The following is a 7,024-nucleotide window of genomic DNA, read 5'->3' as shown; positions in this document are numbered from 1 at the left end:
TAGTGTGCTCTGACAGAGATGTTTAGTACCTGCTTCTCTACAATGGCTGCCATTGGCTGCCTTTCTTTCCCACATCCACTGAACTTCCAACAATTCCTCTGTCAGAAGCAGCTAGGGCCGCTTGATTCTGATAGGACACTCTGAAAGGGAAAGCACTGCTTTGCTCTCTGACCTGGGCTCCAAGCGATTGATGCCGGCCAACCCTAACCGATCAACTTGGGATGGAAGGAGGCCATGCTACCCATGATTATTTCAAAATTCAGTCCCGAGAGCAAATAACTCATTAGACTATAAGATGCACATTCCAGGAAGAGCTCCTTTTTGCTGAAACAGTGACGCCACATTTGCTACCTTCTGTGACACATGCTGTTTTCAGAAACGCACTCCGGGTGTGAGCTCTGGGGAATGTTTCCATCCACAAGCAAGGCGATGTTAGTGTTTGTGTCTGAGCATCGAGCTGTGCAGTACGTTTTTATTTATATTCAGAGTTTTCAAACTGCTTCGGGGAGCTCCGTTGGGAGTTGCAGTGAGGAGAGGTGTGTGCGGGCAGGCAGCAGAAGGAGGCTTTTGGCATTCGAATGAATTTGATTTGAACAAAAGGTCCTGAAGGGGGAAGAAAAGAAAAGAAACTGCTATTTTCAATCAACCAAAGCCTATTGCTTACCCGTGTCTTGGCTTTTTAAGCAAGCAGGATCTTTTGGAAAGAAAGTCATTATCCTGGTTTCTAAATAAGAAACATTGGTTACACCTTAAAAATAGCCATGCCACTAAAAAGAAACTGATTTTTTATAGTTTATCATGTTAGTGAACCTCTAAAAGCCATATCTTTTCCATCTGTCAAAATTAGACTCCTCCTGTAAAGATATTTCTTAGCCCCAAGGCCTTGCACAAAATATAGCTCTTCTAATAGTATATCCCAGATTCCCCAGTCATTAATTTTCTTCCAGCCTTCTTGTTGCATTTGTGAATATCTTTGTCATATTGAGATCACAGGAACCCTGCCTTAGATGTGCTTGGATTTTTTTGTTTTGCATTTGTCTCTTCCACAAGACCGTGAGCCCCTGGACAACCCCTATTCATCTTCAGATTCCCCATGGCACCTGTCTGAGCATGGGGACTTGTACAGACCCTAAAGAGAGTCTAGTTTTCCTGAATTCTCAGAAGTCATAATTTTTCCAACAGGATACGGCAGCTGAGTAAATATTCATTATAACGAAAATAAATGAAAAGTATCTAGGGTGATGTTTTTACTTATTTAGAGAAGTCATGTATGACAAAGATCACTGTGGTTAACTGGACACAAATCCTCTTTAGTTTTAGTGCTTATCAACTATTTTGTTTCTAGAAGCTGCTGAGGTGTCTAGTTTGACAGGTACTGGTGTATCTTATAGGCAGTGGACATATTCGAGGGACTTGGGGACTCATTTGAAATATTTTAATCATCTTGAGTCATTGTCAACCAGCTACTCATTCTCCTAAGCCTTGGTTCTATGAGAATCTGTTTTGTACCTGTCATATATTTCTTCATTTGGGGCTAAGACGAAAGTCTCTAAAATTGTTCCAATAGCCGTGCTTGGCTATAAAAGTGCAATACATTTGCACAGAATTTTCATCACAGAACACAGGTAGGACAGGGTCCTTATCCATGATGTGAAATTGTTGGGCTAGCTTTACTTCCCTACACTCATGACGCTGGCTAAAATTATTTAATTTTATTCAGTTGTGTCTATACTAGATTGGGTATTGGAAACCCAAGTAGGCTGAATAATGGGCCCTAAGGATGTCCATGTTTTAATCCCCAGAACCTGGGAATATGCTACCTTATATGGCAAAAAGGACTTTGCAGACATAGTTAAGGATTCTGAGGTGGGGCGATGGCCCTAGATTCTTCAGATGGGCCCAACGTAATCACAAAGGTCTTTACAGGAGGGAAGCAGGAGATCAGAGTAGGTAGCAGAGATACTCACTGATGGAGGTAAGTGGTCGGGAGGATGCAAAGAAGGCTGTGAGCAGAGCCAAGGAGTGCAGATGGCTTCCCAAAGCTGGAAGAGTCAGAACAGATTCTGCTCTGGACTCCCCAGAAGGAACCAGTCCTGCCCTCACCTTGATTTTAGTTCCTTAAGATTTATTTTAGGTTTCTGACCTCCAGAACTGTAAAAGAATAAGTTTATGCAGTTTGAAGCCAAGTGTGTGGTAATTTGTTACAGCAGCCGTAGATGGTGACCATGCTCTGTCTGGCTTCTGTTTTTCTTACTGAAACCACACGGAGCATGGTCACCATCTGTGGCTCATCTCAGTGTGTACCAGGCTGCTCTACGCGTCTCACTTACAGTTGATGTTCTCTGTCATTTTTCCTTAGACTAAGCTCATGGAGCAAAGCTTAGGAATATAGAATCACAGGAATAAGTGAGTTTAATTTTTCCTTTAATAACTAGAATAGCACTAGAAATGGAACGTGCTGGATAAGAGTAGAAAACAGCATTTCTATACGCCCTGTCGGCATCCTTCCTTCCTGTACGCTTCTTTTATCTTTGAGGTGAATGCTCCACCTGCTGTTGGAAAGTTGTTTAGTGCTAACTAGAAGCTTTGTTCCTGAACTCATAAACCTCTCGGTAGAACTGTCAGTGTGATCACAGGATCAGAAGGGGCAGTTTGACATTTTGAAAAAAGAGAATGCTTTGTTTGAAGTATTTTGGTTGCAAAGAACACAGATTCAATCAAGTTGGTTTATGGAATTAGATGTTTATTTTAAGTAGAAGTTGATTATACATGTGGCAAATATAATTTTGTTCCATAACATCGGAATAAAAGGAAATGAGTATTTTTTATTTTTTCTAGATCAAATACATTTGGCTTGGCCGCCACTTGCCAGAGTTGGTGGTATGTTTACAACTAGTCATGACTGGAGATTGAGAGGTCCTATCCCTCTTCCCTGGAGTTCTAAGAAGCCAGGGCTGTCCCCAGAGCGCAAGCTCCAGCGTGCACGAATGCCTCTGCTTCTATCACACTGGTGTCCCGTTGGCCAAAGTGGTCACAGAGCCAAGCCCATAGTCAAGTGAATGGACGGCCGACTGTACAAGACCATGGATGCTGAGAGCAGGGCTCATGGGGAAACTAAAATAACCATTCATTACAGACTCACTTAGCTCTTCCATTCAAACCAGCTTACTTCAGGTTAAATTCTTCCGTCATGAATTTTTACAGTATTTGGTGATTATTCTTTCCTGGCAGTCATCGCATGAAATTTTTTTCAAATGGTCTCTGTTCCATTCAACTGTTAGTGCCATGAGGGTGGGAACCATGATGGTCTTGTTCCACGCCAAATCACTACCAAAAAGCATTGTGCCTGGAGAAGTATAGGAGAGGGTGCTCCTCACCCAGCAGAATGGGACTCCAGACAGACTATTAGGTGACACAAACATGTCAAACCCATAGGGGCTCAGTGACTTGGCCAATACTAGACAGATAAGAAGCAGCAGAACACCCATTCGCATCCAGGGTCGCCTTATTCTAAAGCCTGTGTTCAAACTGCTCAATCTTGCTTTTTCCCAAGCATCTATCACTGGTCAAAAATTTGGAGAGCTACCCCACAAGCAATTTTCTTAGACTAGCAACCCTGGGTTGGACGCACCTAGTACAGAGAGTTCAGGATGAAGTTTGGGGCCGTGTGTTTTCGGCATTAAGTGAGTGGTCTCAGATCAGGTTGTAGAAGCATTGAGCCTGAGGGCAGGCCACGTTCCATTGCGCTGTCCTGATTCCAGAGCTATCCTTTCATCAAGCAGTTTTTGGTCGCTCTACAGCTAGTGCTCGACTTACGATCACAATTGGTTCCGACAGACTGCTCGTAACACCATTTGGTCAAGTTGAGTACGCTATATGTACAGTACTGCGAAATGATGTTATTAAAATCTTTAAGTCATATTTTATCATAATTTTCTTTCATTATTGTTATAGATCATAATTTTCTTTGTTCATTTTATGCCATTTGTATCATCTCTACACCATTTTGTTTCTTATTTTTACATTTGTCAGGTTTGAGTAAAACACTGCATTACCAGTACAACTGGTTTAATATTTGCAAAACATACAAAATTACAAAATACAGGTGCATACAAAAATACAAAATACAGGTGTAAAAAATACTATAGGAAACACTTTCCCAATTGCAAAACATATCAAAATACTGTATATAAACATGTACGAAACATTTGATTGGCCGCTGGTGCTTGGCTGCGGGTCGTTGATGTTGTCATCTGAGGCAGCAGTTGGGGTTACCAGAGTTGGTTTTTTCATAAACATGGTGCGCTTTGTCTGAATTCTATGTTTCTTTTTTTCTTCATAAATTTCACGATACGGACGAAACACATCGTGTGCCATCCGTTCCATCCTTGCAAATTGTTCCATGTTTGGGTCCATTGCTTTGAAATGTATAAGAAGTTTATTGGGAGGGGTTTGATGAAAAATATCCAAGACACAAAACACAAATTGCTGTACTGAGTCTGAGATAACAGTTGAAATGGTGCACGCTGAGATGGTAGTGCTGCCGGAAGCTGGTCCGCACTGTCCTCTGCCCAGCTGGGCAACGTGGTTGTAAGTCGAGCACTAGCTGTAGGCCCCCCATTAGAAAGAGAGATTTCCCTCTTTGTCAAGTATTACGGTCCCCGCCCCCCCTGCCTTACAAGTTAGTGTCATATAGATTGGTTGATGAAATCAGCTCTCCATATTTTTGACCAGCAATAGGTGCTTGAGAAAAAGCGGGATTGAACAGTCTGAACACAGGCTTCAGAATAAGGCAACCCTGAATGCGAATGGTGGGCGGCTCTGCTGTTTCTTATTTGCCTAGTGTTGGCCAAGTCACTGAGCCCCTATGGGTCTGTTTCACCATCTCCAAAACAGTTATCATAATAGTTTTTTTTAAAGGTTTTAATGAAGATTAAATTAAATACGGCAAATAGGACTGCCTTCTTCCTCACCTGAGTCTTCCCTTCCTCCCCCTGTCTCCCACCCCAGTTGGTCACATACTGCCTGATGTTAAGAATACTTAGAACAATAAGACCAAGCCTATGTTAAACTCTTAAGAAGAGATAATGTCAGATTAATGTCTGGAGACAGAGCATGAAGCGTTTGGAAATACCAGTTTCAATCATAAGAAAGAAAAGGATCTAAAAAGAACTTATTTTTAGACTCTCAGTGAAATATTCAGGCCAAGAACAGAGTTCTCTATTATACACGAAATGAGAAGAGTGTATATTCAAAGCTCGTATTTACTGACTTCGGATGATTAGAATACCTAGTTACATAAGCATTCTGAGCCTTTCTTATACATGGTTGGAAAATACAGGCAAAATTTGGAAGAAACCCAAGAACCACTTAGAGAAAGGAAAAACTGCCTTTTGGATATAGAAACAACATAATAGTTATTTTTAGACGTTCCTTTTTTTCCCTAAAGAATAAAATAGAAGGATCCTGTGCCCAATCTTCCTTTGACGCTGATAATTTGGAAGTATTGGCTTAACCATGATAAGCACATGGGATATTCAGGATCTAAAACAAAGAAGACAGGCATTAGATTGACTGAAATTCACTAGATAATTCTGGAGAAATCATTTCTACCTGGGTTTTATCCAGGTGTTTCAAAAATTCTATAGTCAGAGAAATCCTGTGTCTTGTGTTATCCAATGTATTGCTGCTCATATCGCTTTAAGAACTTTTAACTATTACTTAGTTTGAACAGTTTCTTCCTTCCATTTAGACCTTTGAATTTGCATAGGTTCCTTGTAATATGATACATTTTTCACTAATTTTTTCAAATTAGAATGGTCCCTAATTAAACAACCACTGTAACTATATAGGATTATTTTCTAAAATCACTGAAACTCAAAATGAAAGAATAACTATCCAAAAGTATTTTAAACAATTTTGGAAGGATTTAATGATGTGCCTAGAACCTACATCTTTTGTTTTTTTTTAATCATTGTTTACCTATTAGGCAATCTCCCCCATGCTGAATAATCCTTAACATTTTCCAATATAATGCATTCATCTCAATCACTTCTATAAATCAATCAAATTCTTCTTTTTTTTTTTTTAGATGGAGTCTTGCCCTGTTGCCCAGGCTGAAATGTAATGGTGCGATCTCAGCTCACTGCAACCTCCACCTCCTGGGTTCAAACAAATCTACCTCAGAGTCCCAAGTTGCTGGGATTACAGGTGCCTCCCATCATGCCCAGTTAATTTTTGTATTTTTAGTAGAGATGGGGTTTCGCCATGTTGGCCAGGCTGTTCTTGAACTCCTGACCTTATGATCTGTCTGCCTCAGGCTCCCAAAGTGCTGGGATTATAGGCATGAGCCACTGTGCCTGGCCCAGATTGAACAACTTTTAAATGAGTTTTTAAATTAATCGATGATTTAGTTCTCATGCATTGTGCCTGCACATTTTAACTATTGTCGAATTCCAGCATCTTGTAGGTTGTTATGGACTGAGGGTTTGTAATCTCTCAAAATTTATATGTTGAAGCCCTAACTCCTAATTTGCTGGTATTAGAAGGTGGGACCTTTAGGAGGCAATCAAGTTTAGGTAAGGTCACGTTCTTATAAGAGGAAGAAAGCCATTAGGTTGGTACAAACATAATTGCATTGTTGAAATTTGCTATTTGATATTGGAATGCATTCTTTAATAACCGTGGTTATGTTATACATCATTTTAATGTGCATTTATCGCTTCATTATTAAATTTTTTGCTAATGACTCATTACTTGCTATTTATTTTATGTTTATTTTAGACTACAGAAATGATGTTAGTCAAGCAAATCTGAGCGATTTTCTTATTGGAGTTCAAAATGGGTCGTAAAGCAATGGAGACAACTTGCAACCTCAGCAACACATCTGGCCCAGGAACTGCTAATGAACATACAGGGCAGTGATGGTTCAAGCAGTTTTGCAGAGGGGATGAGAGTCTTGAAGATGAGGAGCATAGTGGCCCCCCATTGGAACCTGACAACGACCAATAGGGAGCAATCGCTG

This window comes from Sapajus apella, unplaced genomic scaffold, assembly GCF_009761245.1.
Source record: "Sapajus apella isolate SASKATOON/1434 unplaced genomic scaffold, GSC_monkey_1.0 scaffold35, whole genome shotgun sequence".
Lineage (NCBI taxonomy): Eukaryota > Metazoa > Chordata > Mammalia > Primates > Cebidae > Sapajus > Sapajus apella.
Note: the sequence above shows the minus strand (reverse complement) of the source record.